Source organism: Pelobates fuscus, chromosome 3 (assembly GCF_036172605.1).
Source record: "Pelobates fuscus isolate aPelFus1 chromosome 3, aPelFus1.pri, whole genome shotgun sequence".
Lineage (NCBI taxonomy): Eukaryota > Metazoa > Chordata > Amphibia > Anura > Pelobatidae > Pelobates > Pelobates fuscus.
Window position 1 is genome coordinate 207,657,170 of NC_086319.1, and position 21,926 is coordinate 207,679,095.

Consider the following 21,926-nt stretch of genomic DNA (forward strand, 5'->3'; position numbering starts at 1 on the left):
GTCTCTATTCTGCTCTGTGTCAGTGTGTATCAGGGGCTTTGAGGACAGGTGTCAATCCATACCTGCCAAGTGACCCTATGTAGGGGGGACAGTCTCTATTCTGCTCTGTGTCAGTGTGTATCATGGTCTCTGTGGACGGGGAACAGTCTCTATTCTGCTCTGTGTCAGTGTGTATCATGGTCTCTGAGGACAGGTGTCAATCCATATCTGCCAAGTGACCCTATGTAGGGGGAACAGTCTCTATTCTGCTCTGTGTCAGTGTGTATCAGGGGTTTTGAGGACAGGTGTCAATCCATATCTGCCAAGTGACCCTATGTAGGGGGAACAGTCTCTATTCCGCTCTGTGTCAGTGTGTATCAGGGATTTGACTATCTTTATTCAGATTCAAAAATTACAATTCCAGGAAAAATTTAACAAACATTTACAAGAACATGTTATGCACATCATAGAAACAACGTGAACCTCTTTAAAGCCACAAACTTAAGACAAAAAGTATGTACACACAATGTGTAAGGGTTTGAAAGAATATTCTGAATCCTTACATGTTTACTTTATCGTTTGTTTGATTTTTGTGAACCATATATAAACTACAAGCAGCGTGAAAACTATAAAAACTCAAGTGGCCATGCTGATCAAATTAAATAGTATGCTTTACACAGCGTATAAGGGTGATGTCACAGCACAACGGGAATGTAACAGGGGAAGAGGTGAAAGTCATCCTCCCCCTCCCACGACCCCGCCATATCTGCCAAGTGACCCTATGTAGGGGTAACAGTCTCTATTCTGCTCTGTGTCAGTGTGTATCAGGGGCTTTGAGGACAGGTGTCAATGTTAGGTGATTTCTACAGCCATAGCCATCCACTTCTTCAATAGTACGACACAGAAATTGTACATTTTATTGATAGGACTAGCTTCCTACTGAAAGTGAATTGAAAGGGAAGTACATATTTCAGAGCAAGGGCCTGTATCAACTGCTTAAATACCTTACCTTTTATCCTTGATTAGGATGCTCTCCCTTCAGTGATTAGTGATTATGGTGGTCATGGTGCTATGATTCCCTTTGGCTCTAGAATAATGCCCAGTTTTCAGAGGCCACGTACCCTGAACTTGAAAAGTTCTGAGGACATAGTTGACTGGCTAACACAGGCACCCAATCTTCTACAGCTTCCACTCGGAACCTTGACGCACCATCCTCCTCTAGCTTAGCTTCGGGCACCTCTCAAGATACCACTCACCCGCCTGCCGCCACCACCAACACTAGCACCACAGCCGCTTTACTTTATCTGTCAGAGGAGTTATTTACACATCCGTTTGAAGAAATGAGTGATGCGCAACCATTATTGCCAGAGGATGTAGATAACAGGGATATGTCTCAGGCAGGCAGCATTACACACATGGACGTACGGTGTGATGATGATGATGTTGTCATCAGTGAGGACAAGGAACGGGACATGGCTAGCTTGGTATCCAAGCTTGTGCAAATGGGGAGTTTGCGGTTGTGCAAATGGACTGTTTACGGTTGTTTGTGGTGCGTTAAACGGGGAGTTTGGTCTGTCACTGTGAAGCGGGCGTAACCCTTACACTACCTGATCGATACAACATCATACCTGATGTTTTAAAGCACGTTATTCCAAACAATTTAGGAATGTTAGGTGATTTATGCCCTTTATGAATTAAAACCAGACTCTGCATCAACTATGTAATTTTCCATGGGAGTTTTGCCATGGATCCCCCTCCAGCATGCCACAGTCCAGGTGTTAGTCCCCTTGAAACAACTTTTCCATCACTATTGTGGCCAGAAAGAGTCCCTGTGGGTTTTAAAATTCGCCTGCCCATTGAAGTCTATGGTGGTTCGCCCGGTTCGCCCGTTCTCGAACATTTGCGTTAGTTCGCGTTCGCTGTTCGCGAACCGAAAAGGTTATGTTCGTGACATCACTAATCTTTATGTGTTGGAATTATATTTATTCTTATGCTCTTGCATCTTTGCTTTTTTAGGCCCCTATTTTTTGTTTTCGATTGGTAATTAGCAACCAACGAAGGGTGCTTCAATGCTATCTAATGTAATCTAAATGTATTCTATAAAGTATCATCATGTTCTCATTTACATTCCTTTTCAAAAATCCATGCCTATTTCTAAGATAAAGACTGAATAGTACTACCCAAATACATATTTCAAGTAAAGCAAGCACCAGCAACAAATAAAAAGTTAACATTTTCAAAGTACATGCTCACTTCCAAAAGCTTGAACCATCTGTCCAGGGTCCAAGTAGAATACTAAGCATAAAATGATGAAAACATGGAGGACTGAGTGGAAACAGCTGTGGATCTTTAGGTCTGATAACCTTAAACAGTCCTACACAGAGCTAGAAGCATATGCATACTTTCATCCAATTCAAGCTCAATTCAGATGTTAGGTACTTAAACATTCTAACTAAAGAGCAAAAAATGACCAGCCTTGAAAAAAAATTGAGATTTAAAATTGTATAATAAATCAACTTGGGAAATCTGTACTTCTGTAAACATCTAAGGCTTAGATGTGGTTATTTGAATTATTATTATTATTATTATTATTACAAATCATAACAATAATAACCTATATGGAACACATAGTTTTGCAATTTTGTTTTCATGATATTTATTTTTTGTCAAGTTTTGTTGTAATAAATGTAATACGCATTGAAGGAACACTGTAGGCATCATAACCAGTTCAGCGGTTTGAAGTGATTATAGTGCCTAGAGTAAATGGGTGCTGAGTTCCACATCACTAATAAACAGTTTACTCGTGATTTTTGAAGAGATGCTGACTCCCCGACAACCTGAAGCAAGCCCTCCAATGACAATATGGTGGAGGCGTAGCTATGTATGAGTCAAACCTTCATGCATCCCAAGTGCCCCTGTTTAGGAGGGACAGTCGCTATTTTGGACCCTCTTTTCTAGGACCTCCATTTTGTTGGCATGTCTGAGTGTATAACAGAGCTCCATGGTAATAATACAGACAATAATATGTATTTAAACTGCTACAAATGAGCTTAGAAATCAGTCTTTGTAAATAGGGTACATTGTTATTGTTCTAAATTACAAATTGTTATAAGTCACCTAGCTACACCCCCATCCACACATCTAAAATTAATTTGTCCCGCTTTGTCTAACTGAAATGTTAGGAAGCATGCACCAAACCATCGATAGTGAGCAGTGATTGCCTGAGAATGTCTGCTGAGCACTTCCAGCCAGTTACTGTCTTCGATTCTTGATATAAACTGATATGGGGCAAAGAGGGCAGATAACTCTGCCCTACCAAGTAGTCATTGGAGGCTGGGTTTCAGGCTGCCCTGAAGTTAACTAAGACATTGAAAATAAACCATTAAGTAATAACTTACAAAAAAAGTGTTGTGTATAAAAACTCTATGATGAAATTGCAGAGAACTGGAGATGATGCGATACGACCTAACCAGGAAATGAGGTCACGTCGAAGCACAAATCAGAATGAGACTTGGAACACAAAGGTATCAGCTGTAAGTAATGCAAATTAGAAGGAGGCATATAAACACAAGAGCAGAGAGCAGGGATTAGGAAGTCTATTGTACTGGACTGAGAAAGCCAACGAATGGTGAAATTATCTGGAGGATAAATTACTTTATAATATTGGTATATTTTTTTCATATTGCACTATCTTTGATGTTTTTATAATTATAATAATACCTTTTTAATACTGAGTTCCTGCTCTTCTAAAAGAAGGTTGTGTGGTCCTCAACCATACAAAGCTACAATACTAAGCCAGGATTTAGGCTCCACGTTGGTGAGTGTATCTATTACTACACATAAGTTTCTCTTAAATAAATATTACACTATTTAAAAAAATTACCTTCCAAAATACATCACTGGATAAAGGGATCCATTAAAAGAACTAATAGGGGAGAGAGGCGAGGTCGCCCAAACGGACCTAAAAGCTGTTCACATCAGAGTTAAGTGGATTAGCACTGGACCATGTGAGTGTTCCATTTAAGATTGTGTCTACTATTTTTCTGTTGGAGGTATACTTGCTGGTTTACCACAAATGTTTCATCAAAGCCAGTTAAGTAACTAGTTGAAGTATTGCACCAAACACAGATCTGTACACTTGTTGCACTTTAAAGGTATATTGCACTCCACTGTTTTCTATTGAAACTATTTAGTAGTGATGTGAGACCCTACACCCACGACCATCAAACACCATATCCACCTGAATCCATTCAAGTGATTATGATGTCTACACTGTTCCTTAAAGAGAACAGCATAATTAAAAATGTTTTACAGGTTTATATCATACTAGGCTATTTACTGCCACCTGTCTCAAGTAAAAGATGAGGAACTAGGCACACCAAATCAACCAATAATTGCTAGTAGTATGGGATATACATGTGCTAACTGCAAAATAGGCTGCTTAACCCCTTAATGACACAGCTTCCTCTGTTTGTCTTTCATGTAAGGACACAAGCATTTTTTTTTTCATTTTTGCTATGTTTGTGTTCAACCACACTTTCCATTGTGCACCAACACATACACTGATTAGCTAAAACATTAAAATAACCTGCCTTATGTTATGTAGGCCCCCTTGTGATGGTAAAACAGCTCTGATGTGCTGAGGCATGGACTCCACTAGGCCTGTGTAGGTGCTTGTGGCATCTGGCACTAAGACATTATCAGCAAATCCTTTAAGTCCTGCAAACTGCAAGGTGGGGTCTACATGGGTTAGATTTGTTGTTCAGTTAGATTGGGATCTGTGAAATTTGGAGGCCAATGTAACACAAGTTCATCAAACCATTCCTGAACAATGTTTGCAGTGCATTATCCTGCTGAAAGACTACGGCCATCATGGATCACCATTGTCAAGAAGGAGTGTATGATGTTTGCAACAATATCTAGGTAGGTGGTGCTTGTAAAAGAAAACACACATGTGAATGCCATGACCCAAGGTTTCTCAGCAGAACATTGCCCAGTGCATAATATTACCTTCTTCCTGTAATGCATCCTGCTGCCATCTCTTCCTCAGGTAAATGATTCAGACACACCTGGCCATGCACCTGATCTATAAGAAAATGTAATGTCAGATCAGGCGAATTTCCATGGAGCAGTTCTATTGCTAACGTCCCCATTGAAGGCACTTTCAGCAGTGGACAGGGGTCATCATGGGCACTCTGACTGGCCTCCGGCTACAGAGCCCCATACGTAGCAAATTGCAATGCACTTTGTGTTCTGAAACCTTTCTTTCACGGCCAGCATCAAGTTTTTCAGAAACTCAACAGCTCTTCTTTGTCATCAGACCACACAGGCTAGCCTTCTCTCCCCATAAGCATCAATGAGCCTTGGGCACCCATGACCCTGATGCTGGTTCACCATTTGTCCATTCTTGCACCACTTTTGGTAGGTATTAACCACTGATTCCAAGAAATTCCCACAAGACTTGCCCTTTTGGATATGCTCTGACCCAATCTAGCCATTACTATTTGGTCCTTGTCAAAAGTCACTCAGATCTTTTCACTTACCCATTTCTCCTGCTTCCAACACATGGAATTTAAGAAGTGACTGTTTACTTGCTGCCTAATATATTCCACCTCTTGACAGATACCATTGTAATAATATAATCAACCTTATTCACTTCACCTGTCCGTAGTTTTAATTTTGTGTCTGATCGGTAGCTGTATCTGCTTTAACAGCTGCTATGTTATAACTTCTAACATATGCTGCCATGGAAGTCAACAACATACTAATTTACTACTCCCTCTTTCTATTTGCTGGCAACTTGTACATCAGGTTAATATCTCTCTGTAAATTAACAGATTTCTTATAATCCAGAAACTAGTTCTATTTGCTCTACCCACATCCACCTGAATAAGTATTGTTTTACAAAGCCAATGGTTGCTTGCCGTATGTAAGTGGATCTTCAAACTCTATTTCAGGTGGATCTGAAAGACTTATTACCAAGCCTTAGAATGGCCGGACTTAATGTATTAATACAGCAAGAAACAAGGTCAAGATAACTCAAGGTCAGTATTACAGAAATCATCAGTCAAGACAAAGCCGGGTCAGGATACCAGAAAATCACGAAGACAAATACAAAGTTGAGTCAGGATACCAGAAATCACAAGGTCAAGATGAAGCTGGGTAAGGATGCCAGAAATCACGAGGTCAAGACAAAGCTGAGAACAAAATGTAAATGTAATATGGACTGACAGTGAGAAATAAATATACCCAATGGGATGAAATAACAGTAGGGCTGCGTCACATACAAGGGAGCGACTTATTAAATGAAACCGAAAAGATATAACTGGTATGTGAGCGCTCCAATTAATTATGCAGATCTACATAAAAATCAAGATGAAAATATCAATAAACTTAAAAATGACCAATCTCGCCGAGATCACCACAATAACCACCATAAACCACAATTGAATGTACTGGGTGAGTCTTATCTGAATCAGAATACTCTACACATATATATAAGAGTATAACAAAATATCATTTATTGTATAATAAACCAATCATAAAAAATGAAACAACATCTCAAAACGTCCAGTATCAGATGTAATCGTGATGAATAGTAAGGGGCCCCTTATTCATATTCTTGTCGACAAAGGACTGATGTAAAAAAATCCGAGATGTGCACATTAGCATAAAAACTATATGTGAACTCAAAAAAGTTCAAGCAGTAGGCTCCAGTCCAGTCCGTGAAAAAATATATAAGTGGATAAACGGATAGTGCCCAGACGACCAAGCCGTCTTACGGAGAGGGAGCTCAAACACCAGCCAAACACCCTGGTCAAGACTAAGAGGGAAGCGATAGGGATGGCCCCAAAGGTGAAAAATCACATCCAGATATGGAAAACTATGGGGATATCACTTCAGCAACTTACCCTATCCGTCCGACCATCGGGTGAGAAACTGGGAGCACATAAACTCCAAACCGTGAGGGCTGCAGGAAAAAGGCCGTTCTCGCCAGGTCGCTTGCCGAAAATCAATGGCGGGTCGTAAAGGACGAATCGGCTGGGAAGTTCAAATCCGTCGGCGGTCTGGTGAGGTAGCAGACAGCACGTCTACGCGTTTCGTCCTAGCTGGAGGACTTTTTCAAATATATCAAGACAAAGCTGAGGTCAAACAAACAACCACTAGGAGCACAAAGCGAGGTTCTATACAGAAACCATGGTAGGGCAATGAATGGAGGCTAAAGCAAGCCTTAAGTAGGTTTAAAAGATTTCTTATTGGTCCACATCATCTCTGTGACCCCAAATAGCATTGGGTCACCTAGATGATGTGGTCCCTCTAAGGTCATGACATCATGGCAAAAATATAGGAGCTGCTGTTCATCCTGCAAACCAGCAGAGGGAGACATTTGTGGGACCAAAGGTACGGCCACGTATAGCATTTGGGCAGCGTGGCCTGAGGACTGTGGCATTGTAGCCACATGGTGCGTTCAGTCCACATGGCCCAAAGAGGGGAGCAGTATGGGCGCCAGGTACAGGTAAGTTTGTGACAATTTTTTTTAGCATTTCCATACTAACTACAGTCGTAATCAAAATTATTCAACCCCCATGTAAAAATGTACAGACTTTAAGCTGTTTGCAATAAACAAATTAAACAAAAGCCATTGAAATAGCTCAACACAATGAATGGTTCAAGTGGTTTTCCCAAATTAATTTTGTTTACAACTGTAGGTAATGCTTTGGCTTCTACTATATGAGGTGGAACCGCTGTCTGTTCGTGGATCTCCTCTTTCTGCTAAAATGTGTTTTCATGTATTGTGCCTGCTCCCCATTTGCCTCTTTAATGGGGACCACTCTGTACCTCCGTTTAGAATGCTAGGTTAAAACGTTCACACCTGGCAACATAAGTGTGAAACTGCAAGGGAAATAATTAATGAGGGCTCCCCTTGGTGGCCACTATTCATACAAACAAACACCAGTCAGGGGGAACCTTTGTGGATTGTTTCCCGAATTGTTCATCTCCTGAACAAGGACCTCCCCGATGCCCCATTAGAACATTCACACCAATTAGAACGTTCGTGCTTGCAACACACGTGTGAAACCGCAAGGAAAGTAATTAATGAGTTCTCCCCTGGGTGGCTGTCATTCGTACAGATGAATGCCAGCCCGGGGGAGCATGCATACCCTGAAAAGAGATGCCTCCCCATGTATGGGTTTCACACTGGGACCTCACAAACAGGTAATAGTTGAGGGAAGTACCACTGTGAAAATCCCTGGCAAGTTGGCTGGCTTTTTGTGTGCCTGGAAGACAAAGACAATCTCTTTTCCCGTGCCTTGGCTCCCATGCACAGAGGCCCCTGGGAATAAGACCCCCTGGGAGACCCCTCGTCTAAATGGCGGTCTTTCCATATTTGGCAGACAAATGGCCAGTGACCCCGTTATCGCGTTTGGGCTCCCTGGTGTAGAGGACCCTGAGATACGACCCCTGTTTGTGTGAATTGAAGACCCTTGCTTGGGGCTATGCATAAAAGCCATATGTGGCCAATAAAAATGTGTACCTCCAGGACTGTATGTTTTCCAGTTACTGGGGGGAAATGGGTCTCTTTATACTGTAAATGGTTCCTGATCGGCTGAAGGAAGGAAATTAGCGGAGGTAACCGGTTAGGTTACTCGTGGTGCACTACACTATGTATAAGGCAGCTTGCAGGATCGGATCTCAAAATGAGAGTATTGTCACAGGAAAGTACTCCACCTGCACAAAACAAGCTGTCTCTGGGTTTTAAAAAACACAAACGAATGAGCTGTATTGGCTATATATCCCTGAATCCTTATTCAGCTCAAACACAAATATCTCTATGTAACAGATAGATATGGGCCGTCAACATCCAAATGAAAACAGAGCAGGGTCACATCTACTAAACAAAGGTAAAAGTAGCCCAATTACCAAAAGGACCTAGATACAATGCTATCCAACTATAAAATATATATATAAAAAAAAAGTCTGATGCGCATTTCGGTGCAAGCAATCACCTTCACCTGAGACCAGTGACATAAATAAAAACATTTTTTCGCAACTTGAAATAAAGCAAATTCTGCTAAAGGGGATAGGAAGAACTGATTTTTTTATTCCCAGCACTCCTCTGGTTGTTACCCTTCCATGTTTAAACTCATGAGCTATCTAGTTAAATACATTGTATAAAAGGATATACATTCTTGAACTCAGCTCCTTGGGAAGGTCTTCTGTTCCTTTTTGTATGAAACTGTGTATACTGTTTTTTTTTTTTCTGAAGAATATACTAGTGATTTACAAATACCAATAAATATCTGGTAAAATTATTTGATGTAATTGTATCCTGTACTGTTGTCCTGTATAGGTTTGATACAGATACCGGTCCACAGAGAAAACTCAAACAAGAGAAATTAAAAATAGAAGAAAACATTTTCTCATCAAATTTCCTAGTAGTGTTTATCATAATAAATTGTGCAAGGGGTGTAGGACATCCTTGATGTTTTAATGTTGGTTGTATGATGTACCGGTTTTCACTTAGTGTAATATGGAAAAACTATGAGCCATGAAATGGCAGATTATTTTTTTTTTTTCATTGAACATTATTTATATATAACTAAAAGATTCTTGAACTTATAATATTTTAAACAATATGTTGTTGTGGTGAGTTTATGCAGTTAAATGCTTATATTTAACAAATATGTATTAGTGAGGTGTGAAAAAATAATTTAAATGTAGAAATTCACACCTTTTAATCCTGCAAATGGTGGCCTCTGTCTTTGCTCCCAGCCACTTATTGTTATAGGCTCTACCTATTACACCTGGCATTAAGAATTCGAGAAAACATTCACAGAAGGAAAAGAATGAAACAAACTTATCTGCTTTGCCTCGTCCAATCTGAATATGCTATTTGAAAGCAGAACAGTTCATCAAAAACTGTGATCTCCAATGTTTTATTCAATGATGTCAATTCCAGAGTAGTGACCGTTCCACTTAAGGGACAGAATGTTGACAAAAAAGGATTGAGTAATGGATGGGAAAATGTGGCTATTAATAACTACACACTCAATACAACTAAAGATTGATGAATAGAGATCAACATGAGAACATTGTAGTGACAAAGATAAAATCTTGAAAAGTCATAATGAGTACACAGAGTGAGTTATCAGAAACAATTATCTAGCATAGAGCTATGACTCTTTGTTCTTGAAAAAAAAAACATAAATATGCTTTAAGACATGTGTTAATTAAATAATTGATTATCAACATGGCACAGACCATAAATTAGTCAATGTCCTTCACAAAAGCAGGATTCGGTAAATTTTGAGTTATGAATATATAGCAACATATTTAATTATTTTAATGCTATGTTAGTAAGAGTATTGATTTCAGTTTTATGTAAGAAAATTACAAGCTTACACTAGGTCTGTCAAAATGTATCCTCTAGGGTTGCAGTCATGGTTGCATTTTAGGATTTAAAATAAAGCAGACCAAATCAAAATTTGCAAAAATGTGTGTGTGTGTGTGTATGTGTATGTGTGTATATATGCAAATGAAGCACAGCTCTAAATTCTCCCAAGTAACAAAGTGCACAGATATACAATGTAGCTATGTTACTGTAAATAATGGATGGCTTTTTAACCATTACCATTAGATAAGAAAACAGGGGACTGTAGGAGAATATGGTCTTGGGTAGACGTGCATTCATTATCGGAAAAATATGATTTCGTCCAAATTGTTTTACTTTTTCATATTCGTTTACTATCACATAAATGAAAGTCCTACATACAAATTCTGAATGCATTGCCTTTTCGTTTCAGTTTGTTTAGTTTAGTTTATTACAAGGAGGGAGCTACCGACTCAGGGCTCCCTTCTTATTATATGTGAAAATAGAAGTGGCAGGGAGCAGTGCTTCTGGTCACTTCCTAATTCCCCCCATGCCTCCTGTCATTCTATGAGGGTCAATATGACCCCCACATTAGCACAAGGGAGATTAAAATCTCCTGAATTCCCCTACTGGCTATGCCGCAAGTAGGGGCATGTCTACTAAACAGTAAAAAATAAAAGCCCACCCACTCCCCAAATCAAATAAAGGGGGACCTAACACAGGTCTCCCATGGTGGAGCATCTTCTAAAATAATTAACACGGAAGGACATAGTGTCCTCCCCCAGTCCCCACCCATGCCCTACGAGTGGGGGCTATTCAATGGAACGGGGTCCTAGGGTCCTTCCCAGGCCCCCACCCATGATTTAGGGTGGGGGCCCTAAATAACAAAAGAGGGAGGCATACTGTGGTGGAGGGTGGGGGCCAAAAGTAACAAAAGGGGGACCTATTGTCTTCCCTCCATCCCCACCCATGAGCGGCAGGTGGGGGCCTTAAGTAACAAAAGGTATTTTTATTGGGGGGGCTGACTAGAGGCTTGGGGACCCCTTGTCACTTTATTATTTGTGGTCCCCACCCGCCATTTCTGGGTGGTGACCTGGGGTGACCTATTGTCTCCCCCCCACCGGCCCCCATCCATGAGCGGCGGGTGGAGGCTCTAAGTGACCCTAATTAAATAAAGGGCAGTCCTAATGTCCCCCCCCAGGTCCCCACCGATAAGTGGAAGGTGGGGACCACAAATAATAAAGTGACAAGGGGTTCCCAAGCCCCTAGTCAGTCCCCCCTATTAAAAATACCCTTCCTACCCTCTTACCTTAATAATAGTGAGGGGGGAGCAATAAACTAACAACCTGTAAAATAAAATTTCATACAATCCATTATATGTCTTCTTTCTTCTTTTCTTTTCTTTCTTCAGCCCCTAAAAAGACCAAATAAAAATCCAAAATTGTCGTGTCGCAACTGTTAAAATACAATTAAAAAAAGAACTGGAGCGCAAAAAACAAAACAAAAGAATCAAAAATAATCCAAGTTCATGCAGGGTGGGCTCTGTGCAGAATGAGCTTTACAGGGCGGGGGAAGCCTTATATAGGCTACCGACGCCCTGCAATTTGACTCAGAGCCCTCTGGTTTAAGCCAAGCAATAAGAGTGCTCTGACAGGTAAATGAAGAGACTGACAGGTAAGTCTCTACATTTACCTGTCACAGCACTCTGATTGGTTGACTTGGAACACAGCGTGGGAAAATTCCAAAGAACATTCTAACCACACATTCTAAAAGGGATGGAATAGTGTGGCTGAAAAGTAAAATACACCGTACAATGCAAAATACAAGGGGAAACACATATTTAACAAGGGAACATCATCACAGTATACATTGGGGACACAAAATATAAAACCAAACATCTGAAAACTCAGTTGGCATTGCACTTAGTGGCGGTGTCACGCCACACAGATATTTCGTTTTTTGCTCCCCCTCACTATTTTTAGGGTGAGGGGATAGGTAGGGATTCATTTTATTGGGAAGGGGGGTGGCTAGGATTTTGAGGACCCCTAGTCATTTGTGGGGCGATATTTTTTATATAGGGAGACAATAGGTCCCCCATTGATACTTAGGGCCCCCACCTGCCGCTCATGGGTGGGGGCCGGGTGGAGACAATCGGTCCCCCCCATTTGTTACTTTTGACGTACATCCCCCCATTATTTATTTAATTAAGGTTCCCAACCGACGGTCATCTGTGGTAGGGTCCGGGGGACACACTAGGTCTTCCTGTTTAAATTAATAATGGGTCACGGGTGGGGATGCAGGGGGGCACAATGCCCCCCCCCCCCCTATTTTAATTATTTAGGTTTCCCACCATGAGATATGTGGGGACCAAAATGTTCTCACAGTAAAGTGAGAGAAAGGTCCCTGATACTAAATCAGTATCTTATAGAGAAGTGATAGAGAGCTAAGGTAAGAGTATGTGTAACCAATAGTTATAGCAAAAATAATAACAATGTTGCAATATGAAAAAGTAGCTGTTTAGATCAGTAACACAGCCTTGTAGGGTTTTACGGACAAAATTTGGAATGGACAAATACAATTTTTATTTAGTACGAATTTATTCATACGGAATCAATATTTCACTGGTGCACATGTCTAGCCTGGGCCAACTCTGCCTAGTCTGTCCAAGATTTATAACCTTACTTCAATTTAGAGCTCCTGTTCTGACATCTGAGAAGTAGGGCTAAACCATTACTGATGCTGTCATGGGTTAACCAGGATAATACATTCTCCAAGTACACCAAATTAAGATGCAACTCTGTAATTCACAAAAAGTAAAATTACACATGCAACTGTAAAATAGCAATACAGCAATAATACATAACTACAAATTGAACAAGAAGCAATATATCATAAGATATTCAAACAAGTCAATCAGAATCATGTTGATATGCATTACTGTTTTTGTACCATTTACCATGTACCAAAAAGGATATATAAACGGATTTAATTTAGATATGGTGTGCTTGGATAATTTATTTTGATACTGGTAACCTAGGAGTCTGGGTGGCTCTCCTTCTTTCTTCTTAATCTGTGAATCTTGTGTGGTACCTATGTTCTAATAAATGTGTTTTAAATGTCTAAATTAATATGTATTGAAATAGTAAATATCACTCTGTAAAGTCGTATCCTGAATGTATGGGACCTGTATACTATCATGTGTTTTAGAATTCCCCAAATTCATATATATTGAAATAGTTCATAGCACTGTGTTAAGTGCTATCCTAAATGCATTCTGTGTCTGTGCTCTTGAGTAATCTAGTGTGACACCCTCTTCCTAGCACCAAACAATCTTAATTATATACAGGAAAAAGTACACTGGATGAATGATAATTAAATAAAATAGTCTAACTGCATCAGAGCAAGAGCCTAATTATGAGTTCTGGGGCGAGAATGAATGGTTCAGCAAAAAATAAGCATAAATATTAGCTTAAAAACATATTTTAGACTTTTCTGTTTATTAGTTAACTTACCTATGCTTGTCACATAATGTATGGTAGAGAATGAGTTGAGCGAACCCAGACTGTAAAGTTCGGGTTCGTACCGAACATTATGTTTTTTGGACCCCGGACCCGAACACGGACATATCACTTTATGTTCGTGTTGGAGTTCGGTGTTTGGCGATTTAATGGCGCGTTTTGAAAGGCTGCAGGGCAGCCAATCAACAAGCGTTTGACTCGTGTGCCCTTAGAAGCCATCACAGCCATGTCTACTAATGGCATGGCTGTGATTGGCCACTGCAGCATGTGACCCAGCCTCTATATATAAGCTGGAGTCGCGTAGCGTCGCACGCACATGAGCTCTTATTAGTGTAGGGAGAGGATGCTGCCGCTTTCAGGGACAGATTAGGAAAGAATTCTGCAAACTAGTACATTAGTGGGGTGCACTTCATATCTGAGAGTCAAACAGAAGCATCAAATACTGAGGTTACAGCGCAGTTAGAAAAATTCTAATTGTTGTGGTGCTAAACTGCTAAATAGTAAATTTGGGGCATGCCCTCATATCTGAGAGTCAAATAGAAGCGTCAAATACTGAGGTCACAGCGCAGTTTGAAACACTTATTTTCTGGGTGCTAATCTGCTAAATAGTAAATTTTGGCCCTGCTCTTCATATCTGAGAGTCAAATAGAAGCGTCAAATAGTGCTGTACATTTGTAAACATTCAAATATTTTGGCTGCTAAATAGTACATTTGCGGCCTGCGGTGCACTTCATATCTGAGAGTCAAATAGAACCGTCAAATACTGTGCTTTCAGCGCACTTTGAAAAATTCTAATTGTTTTGGGTGATAAAAAGTACATTTGGGGTGTGCACTTCATATCTGACAGTCAAATAGAAGTGTCAAATACTGTGGTTACAGCGCAGTTTGACCAATTCAAAGTTTTTTGGGTGCTAAATAGAACATTTGCGGCCTGCACTTCATATCTGACAGTCAAATAGAACCGTCAAATACCAATATAACAATATTGTAATTCGGGGGCAATACCCTCACAAGTCAAACTGAGGGGTCAGTTTGTAGGGAAAACTGTTGCCTGGATACAATTCTAAAACAATTTCCATATGTCCTTTGCAGACTTTACATGCTGGAAAAACAGGTGCCAACTGCTGTGGATTTCTGCAGTGTGCAGACCAACAAGGAGGGCAGGGTTGAGGAGTGGGTGGAAGATGATGTGGAGGATGATGAGGTCCTACACCCCACATGGAATGAAGGTCATCGAGTGATGTGTGCAGTTTGGAGGAAGAGGCGCTGGTCGCACAGAGGCACCAGCACAGCATAAGATGGAGCAGGGTGCAAAAGCGGAGCGCCCGTTCCCTAGCGCTCGTCGGCATGTATTATCTTTAGAATTCCCACAGTAACAGATGGAGCAATAAAAGGAACCATAACAGATTTAACGAGCCAATCGCAGTTTCGCAATCTGGGGACCAGGACCCAGACACTGTCTGGGCAGCGGTCAGACGACCAGGACCAAGTATGCCTGATGTTGAAGTTAGGAGTCACAGTGTGGAATGGATTAGCAGGGTCTGGTGCAGGGTAACCGCACGCCGCCTGATGTTGAGCACCAGCGTTTATACGACCACATACCAGGACCCTGATGCAGTTTTAGTAAAAAGAGTACTGGATACCAGAAGCCCTCACCAGACTCATCCGCAACTTGGAACAGGATGTGACATTTACTGTAGCGGCTGTGTGCGCTTTCGGCGTTCTCACCCTGCTGCTGCTCGCCTGTCTGCGCTGCAGCGTAACTTTGGCCTTCCTCTCACTGCCTCATATGCGACGTGCCCACAAGGTGGAACTCCACCTTGCACATGCTGGAGAGACTGTGCGAGCAGCAGCAGGCGATAGTGGAGTTTCAGCTGCAGCACGCACGGGTCAGTCGCTCTGCACCAGACTTACCCTGCAATTGATCAGAGTTAAAGGATTTCAAATGGACTCATTACAATTACAGGGCCTCTAAAGAGTCCTGTATTGTTATTCATCGTCACTACCTTCCCGCGTCGGGAGTGGGTCATTTGCGCATCTGCTGCCTTCCTTGCATGTGGTAGCCGTTTCTCAGGTTCCCTCTCCGGAATGGAACCCTGATTCCCCGTTACCCGTGGTCACCATGGTAGGCGCAGTAAATGGCATCGAAAGTTGATATGGATGACATACGAATGCGTTGTCGCCTTGTCGTTGGGGAGCCCATTGAAAAAGTGCTCTAGCATGACGAGCTGGGTGTTCTCCTCCGGGAACTTGGCTTGATGGGAGTAGAACCAGTTCTGGGTGGCCCTTGTGATGCAGCATGCCCACTCCGCATGGGAGTCATTCTTCCATTTCCGGGTCTCCCTAAACTTTCGGCGGTATTGCTCGGGGGTGACCGCATACCGGGCCAGGAGGATTTGGGTAATAAAGGGATAGACTTTGATCTGCTCTTCTGGTACAGCCCGGTAAATATTTGCTGCCTTCCCCACTAGTTTGCTGGGGTCCAGGATGGTGACCCAGTCGCTGGGGTCCAGGTCTTGGAGTAGGCACTGGCGCTCAAAGTCTTGTAAAAAGTCATTGATGCCTTCTGCTTCCTTAAAGTCTTTGAAGGCATTCTATGGTAGCTTGTGGGCCAGGGTGGTTGTGCTTCCCGGAGCCCTCTGCTCCCTTCTTCCTTAATCTGGGTTCATGGAGGTCGCCCTCTGTCTACTGGCAAGGACATAAAAAAACATGGCTGTGATCAAGTGTGTAAGTCACAGAAACTGGGGAAGGTTGTTGAATTGCTCGTGTTATGTTACTTTTGATACTGTGGTGTCACATGGCCCTTTGCTTTTAATGGATTTCATCAAATACAAGTTTAACATTTTATTTATTAAACTTTTTTTATTTATTATCTCTTGTGAACTGGTAACATCAGTTGTTGTTAATTTTAAAAAGAGTAGGCTTATGGGCCATAAAATAAACATGGTTATTTACTAAAGTGAGAATTCAAAATGAATTAAACATTTTAGACCAATGTAGCCAAACTGTAAGCATAGTTGACTTTGAAAATGTTTCCTATTTAGCTTATTGTGTTTTTAAATGGACACTATAGTCACCAGAACAACTACATTGTATTTATTCTGGTGAGTAGAATAATTCCCTTCAGGATTTTTGTTGTAAACACTGTCTTTTTAGAGAAATTGCAGTGTTTATATTACAGCCTAGTGATAACTGAACTGGCCACTCAACAGATGGCTGCTACAGCTGCTTCCTGGGGCAGTACTGCCATTCAGTGTTTCCACCCTCTGCATGGAGACACTGAACTTTCCTCATAGAGATGTATTGATTCAATACATCGCTATGAGTAGATGCTGATTGGCCAGGGCTGTGTTTCGTTTGTGCTGGCTCTGCCCTGATCTGCCTCCTTGACAGTCTCAGCTAATCCTATGTGAAAGCATTGAGATTGGCTCAGAGAATAACTTCTGATGATGTCAGCCAAACAGGCAGACAGAAATCTGACTTGGAAAAATAGACAAGATCTACCTTATACCAGGCCCATTTTGGTTGATTTTTAATAAAGCCAGTCATGTGCACTGTTTAGTAGACAGGTATAGGAATAGCCTTATAAGGCTAAGTTGTTTACGTATATAGTTATTTTGTAAATAATTTAAGTTTATGTTGCAATCATTCCTTCCTATTTTATTTTTCCTATTTTTCTATCTAGTCTGATTTAAAGGGAGAGGGGCTTACTACAATTTTCCTCCTTATATCCTCTTCTTACCAGTCTATGCAAAGTTAACAAACCCTTTGTTTAGTTAACACACCTTTTAACTCTGCACTGACTTATATCTTTCCACATATATTGGTACTATCCTGCAATTACCATCACAACATCAGAAGTAACACATGTTAGTATCATCAATATAGGCATGATTACTTTGTATATTATTTTGATACACATATTATGATGATCTTTGCTCAGATCTGACTAATATACATACAGAATCCACCATACACTGGAACTACTTTTTACCAACAATTAATCCAGTCATGTAGACCTGTCTCATCTAATATAGGAATAGCCTTACAAGGCTAAGGAATTTATGTATATAGTCATTTTGCTTATAATTTTAGTTTTTATTACATTTGTCTCCATCACAGAGATCACACTATTACTTTAGATACTGGTATATATCCAGGGAGTCCTCTCCTCACTTATGTGAGAAGATTTCGGCTTATTCTTTTTTCCTTTCTTTTTTTTTTTTTTTTATTATTTAAAACACAATGGCTAAATTTGTAGAATGTAGAACTGATACATGTTGTGCTTTAGCTGTAAACAGATCAACAGAACAATTAACTAATACTCAATTTGCCTATCCAATTCAAACTTAAAAATACCCCAGCATCCAGTGAGTCTTGACACCCAATCCTCAAATTGCTAAATGTGTGTAGGATTCTAATTTCTCATGTGAGAAATTTATCATGGATAAATGATTATTAAATAATACAGACTACCATTCATTAAATATTAACAAAATATCCCATTCTACTCCAATTGGTATGTAAAGAAAACATCTAATGCATAGTTCTCATTCTCATGCCTATTTAACCAAATATCATTCCTCAAATTGTAAAATAATTAAATAATAACCATATTCACTATCATATCAAAACATTAACATAATTATTTATTAAACATTTTAGCAAATCAAATCTAAATGTTATAATTAAGGAATATATATATATATATATATATATATATATATATATATATATATATATATATATATATATATATATGTGTGTGTATAGTCCAATAATAACTTGTTTCTTAAATTTAACTATTTTTGTCTCTGTTTTGCCTTTTGGATTCAATTCACTAAATGTCTGTGTTTTGTGAATAACATTGTAGGACTTGCTGGAAATGTTTTGAAATTTCAGTTTTATATTAAATGTCCATATTGCTGAAACATTGAACCAATTTAAAATGTTGCCCTATATACAAAAGTCATATTAACTATCTCATCTGTAACACAAAAAAAATTTTTTTTATATATATATATATATATATATATATATACCTATGATATATAAATATTTTTTGTTGTGTGTTAGTATAAAAGAAAAAACGGAATACTTAAGGAATAAAAAAAAAAATGTTCTCAGCTTTTAAAACACCTGCCTGCTTTTTTATATGTATTTTCCATTCAGATCTCAAACTAATGTTGTCACATAAATACATTCAGTCAGTGTGTGCGCGCATGTGTGTATAAATATATACATATATATATATATATATATATATTTGTGTACATATATATAAAAATATATATATATGTACATATATATATATTTTCCACAGGTTTTAAATCACATACCAAATACTTTGTGTGCTACATTCTTTTATTTTAAAGAAGACCTTTTTGAAGCCAAAGCAAATAAATTATTCCATTTCATTTCATGCCGCTTTAATATTAGAGTAAGACGGTAGTCAACTTTTCAAGACCACCAACTGTTTTTTTACACCTCAATCCCTACAGCTCGCCAATGACAGTGTTAGCTGTTCAGTTCTACACACAAGAGGAAGGGTAGGCATACAATGCAAACAAAAAGACCTGATTTTGCTGACCATAGAGTTCCTGTTTTGCTTTACTTCTCCATAAATAAAAATGAATGCTATACCTATTTTATTTATGTATTTTTGCCATACCGATCATTGAAGTAAGTAATTGGGTATTGTTTTTTTTTTTTTTCATTGTTGATCCTACCTAGCTGATCGGTATGTATCCATCACTTCCAATTATCTTAATTACGCTATTCTTTTTCTGTGTGTGGCAGAATGCAAACGGCCAGGGCTGTGTGTATTCCCAGTGTGGGCATGGTAGACTGAAGCTAAAATTTCAACATTAGTCATGGTCTCCTTTTCTGCATTCTCTGCATTTTACTAGAGTCTGTAATCCCCCTGCAAACAAGATTTGATTATTCTTCTTCTGAGTATAAAAAGCAGATGGAAGAATGACTTGCTGTGCTAATGCATGATTTAAAGGTTGTCTTTACTGTTTGGATGCAATTTACACTCCCAGAGTCTACACTTTTAAGACGACCTCAATATTTTACTTTGTGTCTCTTGGAATTAAATCTATCATTAACTATATCAAGTTACTTTTCCTATTGCTATTACAAAAACTTTAAATTCATCGATAAATTACTATTTTGTCAAATTAAATATTCTGCACATCCAGTAGGGATCAGTAACCTGAGGTCTGTCTGCTTTATATTTCTTTTAGGTATCCTGGTTTTCTCAACTCTCCCATACATCTGTCTCCGTCCCTCAGAGTTTTAGCTTCTTTGATGCATGTGACACAGCATTGTTTTTCATCACCCCTTGCAATTCTCAACCAGTATTGTTTCTGTCAGTCCCCTGCCATTTTGTGAGCTCCCATTACTATTTTCCACACATTTGCATACCTGTCACCACAACAAACATTTCCTTATTAACAAACACAAGGTATGCCAGCATCAATAGTGTGGCAGTTACTCATATGTTCTCCTTCCCTACAAGTACTCTTTTAAACACCCTGCTCCTCCTTTTATGTGACTGCTACTACAACAATTCCTCTCTCATTCCCAAAGCACATTTATTTCCTCATGTCCACAGCTACATATGAGTCCATTCACATTCCTTCTCTCTATCTCAAAGTATTATGCCACCTTTAGCACCACCTCCATATTATCTCCCTCAATGTCAAAGCTATTTCACCATCATCTTCCCATTTCTGACCAAAACAGCAATATCCACTTAAGCACAGCCATATTCATAATTTCTACTTACTCATGCAGTCACATTGTATGTGACACTCTAAACCTCAGAACTACTTTGGTTGTTTTGGTCCTTGCACCTTCTCACTCCTTGTCACTACAGTAACTCCCTCTGTAGATTCCTGGCACGGGTGGAGGATTTGGGGCCTAATCTCTTGATGTGAGCCAGTAAAGCTCAAGATCATTTTTGGGGAAGTGACCCTTCAAAAGTCACTGAATTAAATTTCACCATTATATAATTTTGCTAGCATTTCCAGACTTTATTAATAAAGTCCGTAGTTGCATGTGCCAGTTGCCACAGTTAAATCCAACGTGGAAGTGAACTGTGGGGCAATACATTCCATACAGTATCAGTACGGGACATTTAAAGGGATACTCTTGGTAATAATACAGCTTTAATGCATTTAATACATGTTGGCATTATTAATATGCTAATTTTTTCTGCCTTTTCAAATCTCTATAGGTTTTGCACAAAAAAATAAATGTTTTGCAGGATGCTGTACCATAAACCTGCTTAGCCATGCCCCCTCATGCCAGAAAGACATAATTATCAAATGTATACACACAGTCTTAGCACCGACATCACTGAGTGTGCTGTTTTTAACAGCCAGAAAAATTCAAAACAGGTAGTGATATCCTTATTGTATGTCTCCCTGGGTATCCTCTCCTCATACCCTTACTATAAGTTTCCCTGGTTGTCCTCTAATGCAGGTTGATTTGTAGTCACGGTCATTTAATACGGTCAGTGGCTGAGCTATTTGCATTCATTTAATAAGGAAGCATTTTTTTCTGAGGTGAGTGGGTGTGGCTAAAGAGGCAGGTTTATGGTGCAGGATTTTGAAAAACATTTATTTTTGTGTGCAAAAACTATAAATATGTGAGCATGAAAATAATGCAGCATATTAATGAGGCCAATACCTAACAAATGCATTAAATTTGTATTGGTGCCAGGATTGTTTCTCTGCCTGCAGCAGCCTACAAAGGAACTGGGATTAGCTCAGGGATAGGCAACCTTCGGCTCTCCAGATGTTGTGGACTACATCCCCCATAATGCTCTTACACACATAATGCTGGCAAAGCATCATGGGAGGTGTAGTCCAAAACATCTGCAGAACCGAAGGTTGCCTATGCCTGGATTAGCTATAGACAATGGCCTCCTCTATCCAAGCTCAGCATAGTTTTTTTTTTCCACTGCTGATAATTCTAATTATTCTCTTATCCTCTTCTATTCTTTGCCATCTTTAGTTGAGTCTGTAACGGTGCAGTTGGAGGAACCA